The sequence below is a fragment of the Macrobrachium nipponense genome, chromosome 13 (assembly GCF_015104395.2).
Source record: "Macrobrachium nipponense isolate FS-2020 chromosome 13, ASM1510439v2, whole genome shotgun sequence".
NCBI classification, from domain to species: domain Eukaryota; kingdom Metazoa; phylum Arthropoda; class Malacostraca; order Decapoda; family Palaemonidae; genus Macrobrachium; species Macrobrachium nipponense.
Window position 1 is genome coordinate 36,870,018 of NC_087206.1, and position 21,697 is coordinate 36,891,714.

A 21,697-nucleotide genomic window follows, 5' to 3' on the forward strand; every position below is an offset into this window, starting at 1 on the left:
TGGGTACATGTGGTGTGCGGATTTATTACAGGATATGGGAAGTTTGTTGACACAAGCAACTCCGCAAACATTGATATGGTGTCAATCTTCTAAAGTTTTTTAATCGTAAGTAAAAATTTCGAAATTGTTTTGGCATTGTGGGCCTGCGTTGGCCACCCTTTTCATCACTCTGTTTAAATCTTAAAATATGGCCTTAATTTCTAACTTTGGAGAAAATACTTACTTCGAAAGGAGAGTAGAGGTCTTTAGCTCCGTCTCTCACCAACAACAACTCGTGACTGATGACCATCTCCTGTGTCAGGATGCGTTATAATGTACTTTTTCGGAGGGTGGCCAGCCGTGATAGTTGGTGAGTTGGGCAGTCCATGTGGTGTTTTACCAGTAATGAATGAGGCTGACCTACTCCTACTGGTTCCTTATGATCGCCAAAATAATAAGAGCCTGTCGTCCTCACACCGTAGACGTCTGCTATGCCGTATGAATACATGGGCGTTAATATACGATGACAACGATCGTAAGGGCCAAACATGGCTGGGACATTCGTGCCCTGGAGTAGGAAGCTACCTACCTAGCTAATACTACCTAGCTAGTAATAGGTAGGCCTACTCAATGCAGCCCATCTTTGGGGTCCCGTAGCTTGGCCACTGTCTCTTCCTACAAGACATGCCGTATTATGAGGTTGAATACTTTTGAAAAACAAATGTCAGGCCTTTGTACTACTTACGGTATCAACAGGAGGTTAAGGAGTTACCAGAGAACCGAACTCGGAAACATAACGAAGCTGTTAAGCCTTCGCTCTTCAGTTTACCCTATTCGGCTCTCAAGTTCCGAACTGCAAATATTGAGTTTCTTAACAAACACTATACATTATTCTCATTTTTTGTCTAATATTGTAAATTGGAATACATAAAAACATTTTAATGTATTAAAAGTTTTTTATTCGAAAATAAAAGGCCTTCTTCATAATGCATTTCCCACATATGTAATAGTTCCCAGTTTATTAAGAAATATCATAATTTCACTTCAGGTTGACGGAAGGTGGCTTATTTCACTGATCTAAATTAAAGTCCCTGAGCTCGATGGGTCGGCCTTCGTTATTATTATTATTATTATTATTATTATTATTATTATTATTATTATTATTATTATTAGTATTATTATTATATTTTAATAAGGAACGGTCGAGTTGTATCTTCGACACATGTTGCTCCTAAATTGACAAGTGAAAAGACTGTCTTCCAAAGGGAAGGGATGAAAAGCAATACTGCGTGGGGATGAACTTGACACTTTCTGAGGTGCACAGAGCAAAGCGTAATGTAAATAGTAACCATGATGAATTATTACAATAATCAGTGATATTTTCTTACAGCAGTATGAGACTGATGAGGACCAAGCGCCGGAACCCATCAGGATTATTCAGCGTCCTAATGAAAATGAAATATAGATTAGTATTGATAAATTATGAATAAATGAATGTTAGTAGTGTTCACATATGAACGTAAGAACTGAAGAATGGTGATAGATAATACCAATAAAAAATATGCAAATTTCTTATTTAAAGATATATACTTTATAGAATAAAAATGACTCAGATCTTTGCTAAATATACTGAAATCATTATCTTATTAAAGTAACCAGATTCTTTCATATAACCCATAGGTTATCTACCTCAACACCATCAGTTAACATTTCTAAAATAGTCTTCCCAGCTATTAAGTACTTTACCCTAAGGCGATTGAATCTATGACAGAGCACCAGCAATTGCTCAATGGATAGATCACCACCACAGTTAACACAAACAGGGCACTGGCTCCCTCTAAAATATAGCAATGGGTGAAGCGGGTATGGCCATCCTGAGCCATGTTAGGATGATCTCGAATCTTCTGATGCGATCAAAACCCGAATTCCAAAAGTCAGTACTTTTTCTTATATTTGGGAAGTTCCTATTTTTGAATGAAATCGGGGAAGTCCATCTCTGCTGCCATATCTAAATGTGGCACCTTATTACTTTAAAGAAATCACATCTCACAGCATCCTTTGCTTCACTATCAGCCAGTTCGTTCCCTTCCATACCAGTGTGCCCATGAACCCAACAAAACTTAACTGATTTGTGGCGAACAGAAAGATAAAAAAAGACAATCCTGGTCCTTTGAAATTAAGGGATTGTTAGAGTTAAACTTCTTTAGGGCTTGAAAACACTCCTTTACTGTGGATTTAAATTTCTTATCAGACGCAAGATTCAAAGCATCAACTATGGCTGTTGGATGAGGAGTCTGGTAACTTTTTATATATGACTCCCCCTCATACACCACTGCGCGATTTTGATCCATCAGTATATATTTTCCTGTCGTTTATATGCCTCTCATCATGCTCCAAAAACTTGTTTCTAACTTCTTTCAGACGACCTTTCTTCGATCTCTATCTCTTTGGTACATGTGTGAGGTATAGACAAATAGGCAGGTAAAGCATTACTAACTTTATTACTTGTTGTTTTTTATTAAGCTGACCTTGTGTCACCACGGGCTCTTGCTCACCGAGCAGATCGTAAACTTTTTTACAGGTACGAAAGGTTTATAAGTACGTACAGTGTGCAGACGGGTATGTAGTACCCGACCCGCGAGAGAGAGAAAATCGGGTCGGAGCGAGCCGATTTGTGTTTTCTCATAGACACACATACATAGATAATATTGGCTATGAACATTGAATATATGGGAATTATTCATGGGCAGAAAGGCCGGAGAACGCTCTACAGAATGGTATAAGGAAGAACGTAGCTATGATGATAAAATACAATATATACAGGAAAGGCGTTGTCCTCACAAATACATCTATTGCTGGAATAAACCAAGGAGGGATAGCAGGATCTTCTGTGTTTATATATTTTCCTCCTCCGGTTCACCCAGCTGTTTGATTTGAAATGGTGTTGAAATCTACTAAATCTAAAAAGACTTGAATCACACTGTTTCAAGATCTCAAAAGAAGGATTCCCCCTTGTGCTTTTCAGCCGCATGACGTATCTCAGACCCAACTCATGTCTCCGTAAGAGTCCAGTTGTAGTTGATGGGAGTCTACATAGATAGTTTCAATGGGTGAAGTTCTAAAAGCTCCAGTGCAGATCCTTAGCCCCATATTATGCACAATGTCCAATTCCTGAGGCTTAGTCTTTGAAGCAGATGAATAGTATACTTGGCAGCCGTAGTCTAACTTAAATAGACATACTGCATTGTAAAGCCTTAACGACGATTTCTTATCAGCATCCCAATAAAAATGAGATACTACTTTTAAAATATTTGGTGATCTTTTAAATTTCACTTTTAACTGGTCAAGATGATTATTCCAAGTGAGCTTTTCATCAAAGACCATCCCTAAAAATTTTACCTCAGCAGAGTATGGTAAAATAGTTCCTTTTACGGTAAGAGTTGGAATGGCTTCCTTAGTTCGGCGCCTACAGAACCGGACAGAGACAGGTTTGGATTCGGGGAATCGAAATCCTTGATCATTAGCCCACTTGCTTACTTTATTGATGGCTCTTTGCATGAACCTGCTTGTAGAAACTGCATCACATCCTGTGCAGTACAGAGCCAGATCATCTACAAGTAAAAAGCCTTTTACTGGTGATGGTATATTTTCTAATACATCATTAATGGTAATAGCAAAGAGGGTGATACCAAAGACACTGCCCTGAGGAACTCCCTCTTCTTGTAAGAAGGTTGTGATACATGATTTCCAACTCTTACCTTAATATATCTTTCTGATAAAAACGAATTTACACATCTGATCAATTTTCCTGTAATACCCATCTTGTACAACTTTTTTCTGATACCAAAGCGCCATGTGGTGCCATATGCCTTTTTCCAAATTAAAGAAAACTCATATTGTTTGGCTCTGTTTAGTAAAAACCTCTTTTTATTTGGTTTGAGAGCCTGAGCAAGGGATCCAAAGTAGATCTACTTTTCCTAAAACCAAACTGGAATGGAGAAAGCGATTTATTTGTTTCTAAGTGGCGTACAAGTCTGGTGTTAATCATCTTTTCCATTAGCTTACAAACACAACTGGTGAGAGCTATTGGCCTGTAGCTCCTGGGTAAAGAAGGAACGTTGTTTGGTTTCTTCATAGGGATGTTAATGACAATTTCCAGTGCTTGGGAATAATACCAGTATCCAAGATTTAATTTATTATATCTAGAATAAATTTCTTTGACTTTTCTGGGAGATGTTTCAGCATTTCACAAAATATACTATCTTCACCAGGGGTTTGGTATTCTGCAAGGCATCTTTGAGTTCCTGCAGTGTAAATATTGCATTATATAGTTCAAAATTATTTTCACGTAAATCAAGAGAAATCTAGGTATTTCTAATGTCTTGGAATTCTCGAGAATAGTTCTCACTACTCGATATTCTCGAGAAATGTTCTCCTAATTTTTCTGCCACCCTATCTGGTTCGGTAATTAGGTCACCGTTCATCTTCTGGGCAGGGGCGACATTTCATTTTTCCTTTGTGGGGGCAAAGTTTACTTGTGGGCCTCCTCCTGAAAGCCACTTGGAAAGGAAACTTAAAGAATTTTTATGCCTTAAAAAATGCTGTACATCAAATTTTGAGATAATAAACGAAGAATCAAAGGTAATGGAAATTTCTAAACAAACCAATTAATAAACTATGTTATTGATCCTAGAATATCGGCAATTTAACATATGCATTAAACATAGCTCACTACCTAATCAAGGGTCATTCAGGAAAAAAAGAAAAGTTGATGTGAACAGGAAGATCTTAAGCTTGGGAAAATGTGTAGCGTTAAAATGCAACATAACTTTAACAAGGTTCATCTAAAGAAATTTTCAAATTTTGCAAAATCATTAACCAGAATATGTCACAGTTAAGATTTTTAACAAGAGCCTTTTCTGAGGCCATGAGAAGTAAGTCATTCAAGCGCTCATTTTTCATTGTAGTTCGTAGATACGTTTTCACTAAACTGAGCACTGAAGACAGTCAGTCGTTCATTGCTGGCAGTAGTTACTGGAAGGGTGATGAGAATTTTAACAATTTTAAGAATTCCTGATTAGACACATCCTAATGGTTTGAGTTCATCATACAATTCAAATAAATTCTTTGGCTTTTCATTCTTTACTATAAAAATTGGGCCATTTAGAAAGATTTCATCTATGTGTATATCCTTATAGAGCTATACTATGGTAGACAGTTTCTTATCATTTAAAAAGTCATTAGAATTACGGTCAAGTGCATTCATCGCTGCTATCAGTGGCATATTATGAGTGAATCTATTATCCATCTCAGAGAGAAATCTGTCTAATATGTCAAAATAGACTTTTTTGAATGATACCTCAGGAGCAAGACTTGTATTGCCCCCATTCATTCCTACAGCTGAATCAGTTAAAAAGTATTTTAACTTGGATGAGATCTTTTGGATCCTCTTGGGTCTGCCTACTTGACTGGAGTCTTTCAAGTTTGTATCAGTCTCATACACAGAAGAAAATGTCTTAGTCTTATCAAAGATATTAGAGAAACCTTCATCTGTTTTCAAGACCTGTAGTTCTTTAATAGTTGACTGTAGCTGGTCTGACAAGCTGTTGGTAACTTTTTAGACTTGTTCTGTAACATGAAGATTCACTACAAACTTGAAAGACAGCAACTGTTTGTAGAGTCCACTTGCTTCATCTGCAGCTTCTGAATCAGAGCTCGCTTCAACCGTGCGAAGCACTGCTAACAAACTTCCATAACGAAGCTTAACCTTTGTAACTGACCGATAATAGTAAGACCATCTTGTTATGGCAGGTCTTTTTAATGTCAGAACTTGCAGGTCTTCTGCTGTCTGTGCCTCTATGAAAAGCTGGTATCTTGTATTGCTGTTAACTATAAATATGTATACAGTGTGTTAACAACTAAAAAGAATGAAGAGAGACCACTGATATTCTTTACACAGTCATTCAGTACTAAATTAAGCCTGTGGGCATGGCAATGTATGCACACTGCTTGGGGAAATATATCTCGTAGTCGTGTCTGAACACCACTAAATCAACCACTGACACTTGCCCTACCATAGCACTGTGCCACACAGTTTGATCAAATTAAACCAGATTGTTCTATCTCCTTATATATAAAATCAGCTAAACTGGCTTCATCAACCTTTTCTGAGTGATATGTAGTACCAATAAACACGTTCCTTCACAACTCCTTCACTAAAATGCCTAACATGAATAGCCAACTGTTCTCTTTTTTTTTTTTGACAAGTCTTTTGACTCATCAAACATAACAGAAAAAAAATTGTATGTTATGTATTATTTACATTGATCCGACGTATTAAAAACAACTGATTTTAATTAATCCCTCTCTACAATTCAACCTTATTTAGATTTTTTCGACACTGTTTCGTGAACAGTGACCTTATAATAATTATATATTATATATATATATATATATAGATATATATATATATATATATATATATTATATATAGATATAGATATATAACATACATATAATATATATATATATATATATATATATATATATATTTTTATATATATATATATATATATATATAGCCTATATGTACATATAGATTTTTTCCATCGCTGATTTGGAGGCCCCTAGAAAGCTTGGGGAAATGACGACCCTGCTTAAGGGTAGGCAGAGGTTCAGGGACAAACTTGCCATTTAGTTTTGTTTTTAATTTCTTCTAAATCGTTTTGTATGGCGTTTTTGAGCTAATGTCATTTATGTAGCACATCAACGACTCTCTTTTTGCCTTTTTAAAATATTTATTTTGCTTGGCCACAGCACGTTGGTAAATAACTTTGGCTTGTGTGGTTCCACTCCTCTTATACTTTTTATAACATTTTCTAGTGATCTTTTTCATAGTATTGGAGGTATTGTTCCATCCAGGAACCGCTGGTCTAGAGGACTTTCCTTTCGTTGTTGGAATAGAGGCAATTGCACTGTTGTTAGAAGTGTCATTAAAATAATTATATGCCTCTGAAATGGACCGAAATGATTTGACATTCTTCTCCATGAGTGCAGACTCGCTATATTTCTTCCAGTCTGCTTCATCTACCTTCCATTTAGAGGTGACTCAGTTGGCTGCTTCTTAACCGTTTCTATATGAAATGAGAAGTAGTCACTCCCATTTGGATATTCATTAGCTGACCATTCATAATCAATATAAATACTAGATGAGCAAATGCTCAGATCAATAGCAGAGTGGGTATTGGAGTAGATATTATGATACGTCATGGCTCCATTATCAAGTAGAGTGATACCATGACCATCCACAATACCCTCCAACATCCTTCCCTTTGCATCTGCCATGTTCCCACCCCAAATGGGTTGTGAGCATTAGAATCTCCAAGGAGGAGCAAAGGGGTAGGAAGCTGATTGATCAGTAAATGAATATCATCACAACTGAAATCCAAATCAGGAGGAAGGTAGATGGAGCAGACTGTCATCTGCTTGTCTACAATGAAAGTTACAGCTTCAGTTTGGAGATGTGTATTAATTGATAGCAAGGAGTGTTGCAACGACTTATTGCCCAATAGTTGCTGCACCTCCCTTAGGTCTATCTCCTATTAATGGTGGAGAATTACATATGCTGTAATTCAATCCAGGATTATATTATGTGCTTCCAAGCTTAGTTTCCTGGAGACACACAATGCCTGGGTTATGGTCATGGAGCAGTACCTTTAGCTCTTCGCTTCGGGCCCTGAGACCTCTACAGTTCCACTGTAGTACTGACGTGAAAACTATTTTTTGGGCTTGGTGGAAGGCCCTTTGGATGGAGCCCTCTCATTTACTCTTTTCGGTTTATGAGCAATATCAAGAGATGATTTGGAAAGGACTGGTCTTGACAGGTTTGGTTTATTAGCTGTTAATTTACTAGTGCCATTTTGTTTCCCTTTCTTGTCAAATTGTTTGAATTCAGGCTGGGGTTCTTGCATCGAGCTTAGTACTTCGTATCTAATTAATGCAAGTTTAATTAGATTTGATGGAGGAGAGGATGAGGGGGGTTTGATGCACCTGCTACATTAGAGGGCGCTGCCACTGCACCCCTAGTGGTAGATAGGTGTAGTGGTTCAAGAGCTTGAGCATAGCTCCTATGTTGTTACCCTAATTGTCTTTTTGCAAAACCAATACTTTTCTGCTCTGCATTGGCTTTATTTAGTGCAGACAGTTCAATTTTGTATATTATTCCACAATTTTTGTTATTGAATTTATGTTGCAGTTGACAATTCACACATTTTGCTTTTCTATTACATTCATCATCATGATGGACACCAGAGCAATTTATACAAATTTTCACATTTTCGCAGTTTTTTGCTGAGTGGCCAAACTGAAAACAATGATAGCACTGCATTGGTCTTTGCTGGAAAGGACGTACTCGTACCCTTTCATTTTCAAATATGACATGAGAAGGTACTTCAGGGTCTACGAAGGTTAAAATGATCACTTTGGCAACAGCTGCTTTTTCCACTTTCCAAACCGAAGTGGGGCTCATTTCTAGAATGTCTTCTTCTGTCATGTCATATAGGTCTTTATCAAATAGTACTTCTCTCCCATAACTCAAGTTAAGTGGGTTTGATCTTCGTAATCATTTCATCACTTTTAATGTCCAACAAGGTCCAACAAGGTTGTGGACTTAGCACGGATAAGAACGGTGTTCTTCCCAAAACGAGAAATATCACTGCTCTCTATTCCTCCGACTTTTTTCTGAAGAAACCTGCAAAATTTGCAGTAGTTATAATTTTCCTCCTTGGCTGAAGCTACCAGCCACATAGGAGGTTTTGAAGTTCTTACTTCTGCAGTCTGTTTTCTCTGGTTTATCATGAGCCATTTAGATGGCAAATAAACGTCTAAGTCTTTGGGGACTTTGTCTGTTAAGGCTCCTCGTATTGTAGCTTGACCGATTTGTATGGGACTTATCATACCACTAGCCTTTAGAGCCTCATTATGGCTACTAAAGGTAACCCAGGCTTCCCATCTATATTCACTATCAATAAAGCTCGTCTTGATTTATGCGACAGTTGCAAATGATTTCAAAGCTGTCGAGATCATTTCATAATCACAATTAACTTCCATAAGGAGCATTCTCAAAATTTTCACACAACCTGGCTACGTTGAAGATTTAACTTTGGATGAAGATTTCTTAGAGAAGTCTGTGTCCTTATTTGAAGTCGTCATCAATGAAGCATGGCTAGAGGGTCCAGGGGAGGGAAGGTCAAGAGGAGGATGAGATTCGTTATTTCTACCTTTCATCAATTTATTTTTGGAGAAGTCATCAACATTTAAAGAATTTTGAATCTCCATGGTGGGTGCAGAGGTCGTCATCTGTGCCAGAAGAGCATCATCATAGGGCCCATGGGTACTCGAATCCTTACAACTGCTAGACATAAAGATTTGAGAGGGGAGAAAAAAAACCTGAAAACCTTAAAAAGATATCATCAGCCTTTCATGGAGTTTATTCTTCCACCAATGGCACAAGTAAGAAACTGACTCCCGAATGTCTGCGTCCCTATCTACCCTGTGGCACAACATGATAAGAATGGCCCAAGTGTAAGCCAGACCTGCTTGATAGGACTGAGTGTTACAAGAATACAATCATCCCCACCCTAATCACATTATGGGCAAACCGGATAGAATGCCGAGAGTCCTATGCCCAGAACTAGACCCCCCTGGAATCCGTGGTCCGGTCCTGCAGAATAGTTCCGCCTGAAAACTCTCAGGTCCGAACATTATCGGCCAGTTAATGATCCTACCATAGTTCCCACTATTTAGCTTCGGATATAAATCCATTCCCAGCTATGATATATTTTCCTATTTGCCAGGTCCAATAAATTTTACAAAAAGTGGAAAATTCCACAAAATTACTCTAAATATAATATATATATATATATATATATATATATATATATATATATATATATATATATATATATAAATAATATGAGACTCTTGGACTCAAACCTGGGAACAAATTCCTGGAGTTCAAGAACCTCCCACCACGTCAAGGTGGTCCCACATCGAGGGGGCTTACAGCAACAGTTATGATTATTTATTTTCCTATACTTCTTTACTGAATTTGCTTGTCCCGCATAAGTGTGCTTAGGCATTCGAAGAGTTATACGGTATACTCCATACTAATTGTTAAATCCACGCTGCAATAAGGCTTGAGGAATAAGAAATTCTGATGTCCTCGTTTCAAGTGGGAGCTTATTGTAAATCTTGGGGCTGTCATTTTGAAGGATCTGAAACTAACCTTCGAAGTACATCTTGGTCCAGATAACTTGGAACCATCTGCAGTAGTCCGTGTGGACTCATTTGTTGGTTGTATTACGTATAGCAAGTCTCCAGTTATTTGGACATTTAATCTTGAAAATTTGATGGATCATAATACATATTTTACACATTATTTTAGATCAACAGGAAGCCAGTGCAGCTCAAGCAATACAAGGATAATTTTGTCCCAGGCTCAACTCTTACTACTCTGACTGCTCTATTTAATATATTTTGCAGTTTCTCAACTTGTATATAAGGTAGATTATGATAAAGCTGCAATAGTACACTCTGTTAATGACACAAAAATCTTGTTTCTAATAGAAAACTTAAGATATTCGTAACAAAGATTTCTAAAGTGATGCAAGCTTGTACCGAGGGGGGTGGTGTCAAACGACCCTCCAAAATTTCTGAAAGTCCAAAACTGAAGAGATATTTTTGAATTTCAGTGCAAACTTTCAACATTATAGGTAAACTTCTATTAACCAAAGTCAGAACATCTAATTGGATAGAATGCCATAGAACGCATACCCAATTTTTCTTCTTAATATAACTAAAATAAAATTTTCACGTAATTCACCTTGTATATACCCATATATGCAATGACATTTATAGAAGAAAAGGTTCAGTTTTCGGAAAAAAGCGCCCCCCATAAAAGACTGAGTACACGGGCTTGTGATGGAGAGTAAGGCGGCGATTACATGGACCACTTTGTGGGCGCCACAGTGGCTTAAACAAGCCACTGGGTGACGCCACTCAGTGCCAGTGCGTCGTTAGCTAAGGTGACTTGATTTCTGAGACAAAATCCGGGGACATTTTCGGTTCAGTTAGACATCCAAAATCATGATTGTTTTTGTCACTGAAAAACTAAAACGGGGGCACTGCCCTTATCATTCATAAAGGAGCATTCAAAAGTTTCTCTCACCCGATTTATCCTACATTGCAAAGGAATTGAATACAAATTCCACTGATTAACTGAATTTTTTTTTCTCTGATCAAAGTAGCTTACATCCATCAGCCAGACACTTCACACAAACTAAGGCCTTAATTTGTCTTATTTCTGACATTCTAAAATAGTGAAAATAAGATGTCATAATGAAATGGAATGGAATGTGTGATTTTGGCACAAAGCCAAGTACTGGGACCCATAGAGTCATTCAGTGCTATAGTGACAAAGAATAAAAATGGAAATATAAATAATGAGTTCAGTGGAAATTATATAAGTAATGAGTTTAAAATAGATACCCTAATGATCGATATCTAAAATGGTAAAATCAAGAGATTTGATTTTTCATTGAATTAAAAGTTACCATAAATAAGATAAAAAAAATTAAAAATTATATCTATAAAAAATTATAAGACATTTTTATAAAATCCACAAGCCTTGAACAAACTCATAACAGGGCCAACATCGATATTGTCTCCTAAAATTTCAGATATAGTTTTACCATCTAGATGGTACATACATCTGAGTATTTCAAGAACGATATGCATGCATATTTTCAAGTAAAAATTGAATTCATTGACCATACATTCTTACTTGAATACATACGCTCACTTCAAGAACTATAACCTAATTCATTCCTAAACAAATTATTAAATGTACACGGAGGAACCAGACAATGGTCACCAAATGATTCTATCTGATAACCCTAATGAAAATTATATTACTTTGAAACTGAGAAGCTGTAGCGTACGATAAATACAGTCAGTAGATTCAGTTTAATAAAAAGTAATTTCTTTATTGCGAATTCCTTTATTTTGAGAGGAGGTGCTTCACTGAAATGAAAGTGAAGAGCTCAAATCAATTAGAGAGAAATGTGTATAAATACAAGAAAAAATAGATTAATATTACTTTAAAATTAAGAAGCTATAGCAAAATTATTTCAAGGCTTGAGGAGAAAAAAAAGAGAAACATTAAGAAGAGCGAGATATTTTTTATGGTTCAGTTTTAAAAGTAAAATTCAGCCATTAAACTCATGTCTTCGAGGAATGAGAAATGAGAATTCCGAGTCCTCCTGAGGACGTGGTAACTTGAGTGACGTCATACAGTCCTCGAAGACTTTCGCCTCTCCACCCGAAGTTACGAAGCAGCTCCGAATCCTTCGTGCTGAAGGACACAAATGAGCCCCTAATGCAAAGTCTCCAGGGATCTGAGTTCTCAGATCTCGGAGAAGTCAATCCTGGAGACGATCCGGTCGGGGATTCCCCAAGAAAGATCAGGGGGCTTAAAAAAAATCAAAGCATAGTGAAAGGCGTGTGTATCTGTATCATTAGTAAAAATGATTTTCCAGTGTGTTAACAACGCATTAGGAGCTTTTATCGCTGCATTCATGCTGCTTATTAGGATCATATTGGCGGGTGGCATCACCTGGAGGACGTCTCTTGAGACGGAGTTCCATTGTTGTGATGTCGCTCGAGAAAATCTGATGGAGTTCAGGAGAGAACACAGAGTGCGCCGCATTCTGCATCTTATTCTGAACTTTGTTGGACTTTCTAATCTTATTGGATACGAGGAGCCAACTCTGTCTGCTTGCGATGGACCCATGCGAGCCCTGGTGAGCAACGCCCTCCGGGGTGACCAGGGAACAGCAGCGGCTGAGGAGGTTCTTCGAAGTTTGGACGAATTTGTTTTTTGGCCCAAAACATTCCTGTTTCTTACAACCGCCGCCATTACGATGCTCTGCTTCAAAGAGGCGAAGAAAGTTGTTGGAAAAATCCAAAAGACCTGGATAAATGACGTCGAAAAGGACATGACCGACAAGAAAGAAGAGGATGGAAGAGAACAGGATGAAGAAATGGAAGAGAAGGAGGAAGCGATAGAAGACGTTTTGGAAATCCCTGACCCAGAAGTTTCAAATCAAAACGTCGAAGAAGAGGAGACGGACAGGAGAGAAGAGGCAGAAGAACAAGACATGACCGGAAAGAAAGAAGAGGACGAAAGAGAACTGGACGAAAAAATGGAGGAGAAGGAGGTGGTGAAAGACGTTTTGGAAATTTCTCTCCCAGAACTTTCAATTAAAACTAGTTCAAAGGATGAGGAATCTGAATACTGTCAAGAAGAGACAGTCGACGAGGTCCCCCTTGAGGAGCCCCAAGAGGAAGTGGAAGACGTCCCCTCGAAGGAAAAGAAGGGAGACCTGTATGAATTCCCGCTATCGATGAAGGAAAAGCGCATTCTGCGCAAAATAGCAGGAGAGGTCCAGGAGTTCAGCAAATTTTACAACGTCCCCCTCGTCCTTCCCGAAGACGACATGAAGGAAGTTGGCCATTTGGAGGGCGCTGAAAACCGCGTCGATATGGCCTTCCTACACGTTCAAGAAATCCTTGACGAATACGAGAGGGATGGACACGATGTTGACGATGAAGACCTCGATAAGGAAGTACTTGCTCCCCCTCCTGAGGAATCTGCACAAAAGCCTGAACAGGGATTGAATTTCGCTGAAATCCTCAAGAGGGGTCGCCAGCCTGAGAAGGAGAAAAGACAGACTTTCTTCATCGGGCAACGCAGAACTTTCCCCATCATGGAGGAATGGCTGGTAGAGGAAGACGAAGATGAAGACGAAAACGAAAGTTTGGAATTCGAGAGTGATTTAGAAAGTTTTGAGGAGGAAGAAGACCGGCTCTGCAGAAAGTCAAGTATGCTCTGACCCTTGATGAAGAGTCTTCTAATAAAAGACCTCTGTCAAAGCGGGCAAATAGTCGGATATCTAGATCTATTCTTGCAGATATCATCCTTCTGGTTATTCTGTTGGAATAATCTAGAAGACCAGCCCTGCAGAAAGTCAAGTATGCTCTGTCCTTTGATGCAGACTTCTATAAGAAGATCTCTGTCAAACCAGGCAAATAGTCGGATATCTAGATCTATTCTTGTAGATATCATCCTTCTAGTTATTCTGTTGGAATAATCTAGAAGACCGGCTCTGCAGAAAGGCAAGTACGCTCTGTCCCTTGATGAAGACTCTTCTGATAGAAGATCTCTGTCAAAGCGGGCAAACAGTCGGATATCTAGATCTGCTCTTGCAGAAGGACCCCAGAAGGCCACCATAGGGATACCAGAAGATGATTCTGTTGGAATAATCTAGAATACCGGCTCTGCAGAAAGTCAAGTATGCTCTGTCCATTGATAAAGACTCTTCTAATAGAAGATCTTTGTCAAAGTGGGCAAATAGTCGGATATCTAGATCTATTCTTGCAGATATCTTCCTTCTGGTTATTCTGTTGGAATAATCTAGAAGACCGGCTCTGCAGAAAGTCAAGTATGCTATGTCCCTTGATGAAGACTCTTCTAATAGAAGATCTCTGTCAAAGCGGGCAAATAGTCGGATATCTAGGTCTGTTCTTAAAGATGTCTTCCTTCTGGTTATTCTGTTGGAATAATCTAGAAGACCGGCTCTGCAGAAAGTCAAGTATGCTCTGTCCCTTGATGAAGACTCTTCTAATAGAAGATCTCTGTCAAAGTGGGCAAATAGTCAGAATATCTAGGTCTGTTCTTAAAGATGTCTTCTTCTGGTTATTCTGTTGAATAATCTAGAAAACCGCTCTGCAGAAAGTCAAGTATGCTCTCTCCCTTGATGAAGACTCTTAATAGAAAGATCTCTGCTCAAACCAGGCCAATAGTCGGATATCAGATCTATTACAGAAAGACCTCATAAGGCCACAAGAAGGACCCCAGAAGGCGAGGATATACAGTTGGAGGACACAGCTTTACCTGGTACACTGTCTTGAGAGACTTCGAAAAATTACATGGTAACAGTGTTTACTGAGGGAGATGGGGGGAGGGGGGGGAGAGAACTCCTTCTCTGCTAGCAAGAGTTCCACCAATAAGTTCGTTTGGTGGGCAGAGTTATTAGGTATGTTGGAGAAAGACACACACACACACACACAGAGTAGAAAAAAAAGAGATCTGAGCAGTTTATATCGTTGTAATGAAGATTGTTGTCTCACTTATAATATAAGTTTGTTTATTAAAGTTCCATTCAACTTTCGGCCAAGACGTTATCCTACCACCGTGTCTATTATTATATATCGGTCATATTCATTACACAACACTTAAAATGTATCAACATTTTAAAGTTATATTGGTAATGCCGAAAATCACAAACATCATAACAGGATATTTTAACCTTATCACGTAAGCCAAGTTTACAGCATCGGTTGCAGTGCGTTTCCTACAAATTCTACAATAGGGAGCTATAAAGAGAAGCGCAGCAGCACTTGATTGACTATACCAAAAACTCAATGAATGTGTTGAGAGTCTCTGACACTTAGCTCCTCTCTCTCTCTCTCTCTCTTATACTAGCTAACTTATCTCTCTCTCTCTCTCTCTCTAAGCTATACTAGCTAACTTAGTGACATGATGCCATCTAGAATAACCCCTGCGTTCAGTATGCAGTTCTGATATGTCATTAGTGTATCCAGGAGGGGATCAGTGACCCAATAATATCGAAGATTGCCCTTCCTGACAATACCCATAAGCATAACCAAAGCAAAGAAATTTCTCATCTCTGATAATGTAATGTCATACCACTCTTGTCCCTTGAGTGTTTCGCTTGCTATATTACCCCATTTCATATCATGAAATTAACGATTGGATCTCTCTACGTTAGTTTTTCCATTATAGAATCATTAAAAAAAAACAGAATAAAAAAAACTTTATTCCTGATATACTTTCATCAAAATCGAAGGTGTGCGGCAAAAAATTATCACCACCAATCCTTTGCCACACAGGATTAGCTGGTTTGACATTTCTGACAACCTCCTAGGCCACCCTTACCCCCCCCTCCCCCGCACAGTTCATACAAATGGAAGACGAGCAGTGCAAACGGCCAGCAAGACCTCTAATAAGGCACTAAGTAGTACAGAAAACAATATCGATACCAATAAGCTATGAAGGCGCGCAAATAAAATTTAAAAACTTAAGAAACGTCACATGACGTAAACAACATGTGTGGGACGACTTCTGCAACACATCATATGACTTGGTTGACCTTTTAAGGGTTAACTGTTGTTTTTCTAAAATTATGTATGCTGATATATTATAGACTATATATTTCGTTGACTCAGGTGATAAGTGAAGTCATTTGGGCTTTCCTTATAGTGGCTGACATAAAGAGAGTATCATCTACTGAACTGACAGTTACACTTTTAAAATATCCTACAGAGCATCAATGACCCCTTATTACTCAAAACAGAAACGAACAACGACGGCCAAAAAAAATATGCCCACATTTTTACTCTTGTTCATTATAACTTAGGTTTTCAACCAAAGATAACTACATTGAAAATATCAATAGGATATAAAACATTACATTTCAGATAATCGAAACTATTTTTAATAGACTTCAAGAAGCTGATAAGCGAAAATAAGCAGCGAGGTATCATATCTGCAGCGGCCGCACAAGTGAACAAAGTATACAGGTAAGGCAATTTGCCAATACTGTTACCGACCTCACTGTATGAAAACAGTGCTCGGCGAGTCATTTAGTTCTATAATTCAATACTGGGAAGCTGCATTGTTGGCGAACAAATAGAACTCGGTATGATAAGCAAAATCATTATTTGCATCAATTATCGATTGCATTCTTTATATTAATTATTAATCTTCAGATTTTGTTCCACGGAAGTGGACTGTCAAAAATATATAAAGGGAGTGTACATAAATAAGAGTGCTGTTTTTGAGATAAATATTAGGTAAGGGACAGTGGCATCATTTGCTCTTTTTCCTCAAACATAATAAAATAAATAATTAGACAATAGGATTCTTTCAGTGTTGTTCATCACTGAGAATTTAAATTCTCCAAAGGTATATATATGATTTATATTATACAACACCCCCATTTTTTTTCTCTCATCTTCAGATATGAACCTCATAACATCGTTGAGGAGGGTTCGATCCGGCCATGTCACCTGCAACGTATGGGGGTTGGGTGTGTCTGCATGGTATGGGTGATGTGTTCTGTATCGAGGGACGATTTACAGCAGCTAAGTATGTTGAGCTGCTGCAAACCTCCTTCTTGCCTTCATTACGAGAAAGGAATTTTTCCTTTTCCCACCAGGGCCCATCCTGTTCATGCACGACCGAAGTCCCATTCACACTGCTCGCTTTGTTCAAGAGTGGTTTGCCGGACAGGATAACCTGCTTCTTCTTGAATGGCCGAGAAAAGGAGCAGATATGAATGTGATTGACAACATGAGAGAACAACACAGCCATCATGGCTCACATCAACTCTCAGTGAGAATTTTGTAGACAGAGACCACAGCAAATTTTCAACCTTGTTCATTCAATGCCCGACAGATTGAGGGAAGCGACTGAGAGAGGTGGATGGTCAAGGTATTAGATTGTATAATATAAATGTTATTTTTTTGTAATAGGACATAAAATGTTCTCATTTTGTGCTCACTAGTTATTTGATTATATGTTTAATAAACATAATTCACAACAAGTTTTCATTATAACCATGATGTTCTTGATATAATATTCGAAGTATATGTAAAAAAAAAATGGCAAAATGCCTCCATACAATATTGAGAGTATTGCAGTAAACTTCCTACTTACTCGGGCCCCACGTGTTTTTTATGTCTTCCTAATCACCGTTTCTTGTTAACAGTATTGAATTATAGAACTAAATGACTCGCCGAGCACTGTTTTATACAGTGAGGTCGGTAACAGTATTGACAAATTGCCTTACCTGTATACTTTGTTCACTTGTGCGGCCGCTACAGATATGATACCTCGCTGCTTATTTTCGCTTATTAGCTTCTTGGAGTCTATTAAAAATAGTTTCGATTATTTGAAATGTAATGCTTTATATCCTATTGATATTTTCAATGTAGTATCTTTGGTTAAAACTAAGTAAGGGTCATATGCTCTGTAGGATATTTTAAAAGGTAACTGTCAGTTCAGTAGATGCTACTCTCTTTATGTCAGCCACTATAAGGAAAGCCCAAATGACTTCACTTATCACCTGAGGTCAACGAAATATATAGTCTATAATATATCAGTGCATACATAATTTTAGAAAAACAACAGTTAACCCTTAAAAGGTCAACCAAGTCATATGATGTGTTGCAGAAGTCGTCCCACACATGTTGTTTACGTCATGTGACGTTCTTAAGTTTTTAAATTTGCGCGCCTTCATAGCTTATTGTATCGATATTGTTTCTGTACTACTTAGTGCCTTATTAGAGGTCTTGCTGGCCGTTTGCACTGCTCGTCTTCCATTTGTATGAACTGCGCGGGGGAGGGGGGTTAAGGGTGGCCTAGGAGGTTGTCAGAAATGTCAAACCAGCTAATCCTGTGTGGCAAAGGATTGGTGGTGATAATTTTTTGCCGCACACCTTCGATTTTGATGAAAGTATATCAGGAATAAAGTTTTTTTTTATTCTGTTTTTAATGATTCTATAATGGAACTAACTGTAGAGAGATCCAATCGTTAATTTCATGATATGAAATGGGGTAATATAGCAAGCGAACACTCAAGGGAACAAGAGTGGTATGACATTACATTATCAGAGATGAGAAATTTCTTTGCTTTGGTTATGCTTATGGGTATTGTCAGGAAGGGCAATCTTCGATATTATTGGGTCACTGATCCCCTCCTGGATACACTAATGACATATCAGAACTGCATACTGAACGCAGGGGTTATTCTAGATGGCATCATGTCACTAAGTTAGCTAGTATAGCTTAGAGAGAGAGAGAGAGAGAGATAAGTTAGCTAGTATAAGAGAGAGAGAGAGAGAGGAGCTAAGTGTCAGAGACTCAACACATTCCTTGAGTTTTTGGTATAGTCAATCAAGTGCTGCTGCGCTTCTCTTTATAGCTCCCTATTGTAGAATTTGTAGGAAACGCACTGCAACCGATGCTGTAAACTTGGCTTACGTGATAAGGTTAAAATATCCTGTTATGATGTTTGTGATTTTCGGCATTACCAATATAACTTTAAAATGTTGATACATTTTAAGTATTGTGTAATGAATATGACCGATATATAATAATAGACACGGTGGTAGGATAACGTCTTGGCCGAAAGTTAAATGGAACTTTAATAAACAAACTTATATTACAAGTGAGACAACAATCTTCATTACAACGATATAAACTGCTCAGATCTCTTTTTTTCTCCTCTGTGTGTGTGTGTGTGTGTCTTTCTCCAACATACCTAATAACTCTGCCCACCAAACGAACTTATTGGTGGAACTCTTGCTAGCAGAGAAGTTCTCCCCCCCATCTCCCTCAGTAAACACTGTTACCATGTAATTTTTCGAAGTCTCTCAAGACATTGTACCAGGTAAAGCTGTGTCCAACTGTATATCCCTCTGGTGGCCTTCTGGGGTCCTTCTGGTGGCCTTATGAGGTCTTTCTGTAAGAATAGATCTAGATATCCGACTATTGGCCTGGTTTGACACATATCTTCTATTAGAAGAGTCTTCATCAAGGGAGAGAGCATACTTGACTTTCTGCAGAGCTGGTATTCTAGATTATTCCAACAGAATAACCAGAAGGATATCTGCAAGAATAGATCTAGATATCCGACGATTTGCCCGCTTTGACAAAGATCTTCTATTAGAAGAGCCTTTACCAAGAGACATAGCATACTTGACTTCTGCAGAGCCGGTCTTCTAGATTATTCCAACAGAATAACCAGAAGGAAGATATCTCCAAGAAAAGCTCTAGATATCCACCTATTTACCCGCTTTGACAAAGATCTTCTATTAGAAGAGTCTTCGTCAAGGGACAGAGCATACTTGACTTTCTGCAGAGCCGGTCTTCTAGATTATTCCAACAGAATAACCGAAGATATCTGCAAGAATAGATCTAGATATCCGACTATTTGCCCACTTTGAGAGAGATCTTCTATTAGAAGAGTCTTCATCAAGGGACAAAGCATACTTGACTTTCTGCAGAGCCAGTATTCTAGATTATTCCAACAGAATAACCTAGAAGGAAGATATCTTTAGGAAAAGCTCTAGATATCCGCCTATTTGCCTGCTTTGACAGAGATCTTCTATTAGAAGTCTTCATCAAGGGAGAGAGCATGCTTGACTTTCTGCAGAGCCGGTCTTCTAGATTATTCCAACAGAATAACCAGAAGGTAGAAATCTCCAAGAAAAGCTCTAGATATCCACCTATTTGCCCGCTTTGACAGAGATCTTCTATTAGAAGTCTTCATCAAGGGAGAGAGCATGCTTGACTTTCTGCAGAGCCGGTCTTCTAGATTATTCCAACAGAATAACCAGATAGGACGAAGCATAATTTGAGGCTAAATTTAGTTCTTGCCAGGAATATTTAGACAAAGTTATTTCATTGATAATTCAATTAGAAAATATACTTCCTTTGTCACCAACTGAACTGCATGAAACCCCCCGTAGCCTCCTTAAGAGTCCAGTAGCTCCTTTGCCTAAATTTGCTAGCAGTGATGGCGAAAATATAGAATTATTTTTCAGACAGTTTGAAGAAACTGCAAGTAAATTTTCGTATACTGATTATGATAAACTACTTTTGCTAAAGCAGCAAATTTCTGGTAAGGCTGCTGTTTTAATAGAATCATTAGAGGCAGATAGGCAAGGTTATGCACATGCAAAAGAACTCCTGCAAGCAGCTTTTGCTTCTATTCCAGTTCAAAAATTTAATGTACTGAAACAGTTGGTAAATATGAAGTTAGAAGAAAATTCTGAACCATTTGAATACATTAGTAATATTGGGAAAATACAAGAGGCCGTGAAGACTCTGAACATTAGTGTTGATGATGTTTTACAATACTTTTTCCTTAAAGGAATGAATCATACTTTTAAGAACATTATGATTCAAATATCGGAAAGGGCTCAAGAGGGACAGCTTTACAGAATTGTTAAGGATAAACTGCAGGTTACTATTAATGGATTTAATGGCCCAAGGAAGTATAATTCTAAATTAGTAGAAGTTAAGGTAAAGTTTGGACACGACACATATGACATAGAAGCTATTTGTGTTCCCGAAATTAACTTGAATTTGAAACTACCTGGCTTAAGTTTAATTGTACAGTCCTTTACAGAAAGAGGGTATGAGCTTTTTGATAATTTTCTAAGGACGGGTAGTGACTATTTCAAACATAGATTTTATTCTTGGTTCCAATTCCTTATATTGCATTATGATAAACTCTGTTGTATATGGTAGAGATACTCCTTCCATGTATTATGAAACAAAATATGGAGTTTTATTAACTGGAAACTTAAAGTGTGTGCTTGCTAATCTAAAGTATTTATCTAATTCCATAGTAGCTTCGCATTTGTCACTTCCTCAGGAACAAATTAATGAAGAAAGTTTTAATGTATTGGAAAGTCTTTTTCCCATGACTTCTTGCTTTAGGTCTATTGTAATAACCTTTGAAAACCCTAAAGAGGAAAACTTTAACATTTTTTACCAAAATTGCGT

The 21,697-nt window shown here is 37.9% G+C and overlaps 1 protein-coding gene across 1 annotated transcript in view; it reads right to left on the reverse strand.

Annotated features, from left to right (window-relative positions):
• LOC135225742 (uncharacterized) overlaps positions 1-857 on the reverse strand; it is a 123,438-nt gene extending 122,581 nt beyond the window's left edge. Inside the window, exon 1 of the mRNA XM_064265135.1 lies at positions 725-857. The gene's annotated coding sequence lies outside the window, so the exon portion shown is untranslated. The remainder of the gene's footprint in view (positions 1-724) is intronic.
• Positions 858-21,697: the final 20,840 nt, after the last annotated feature.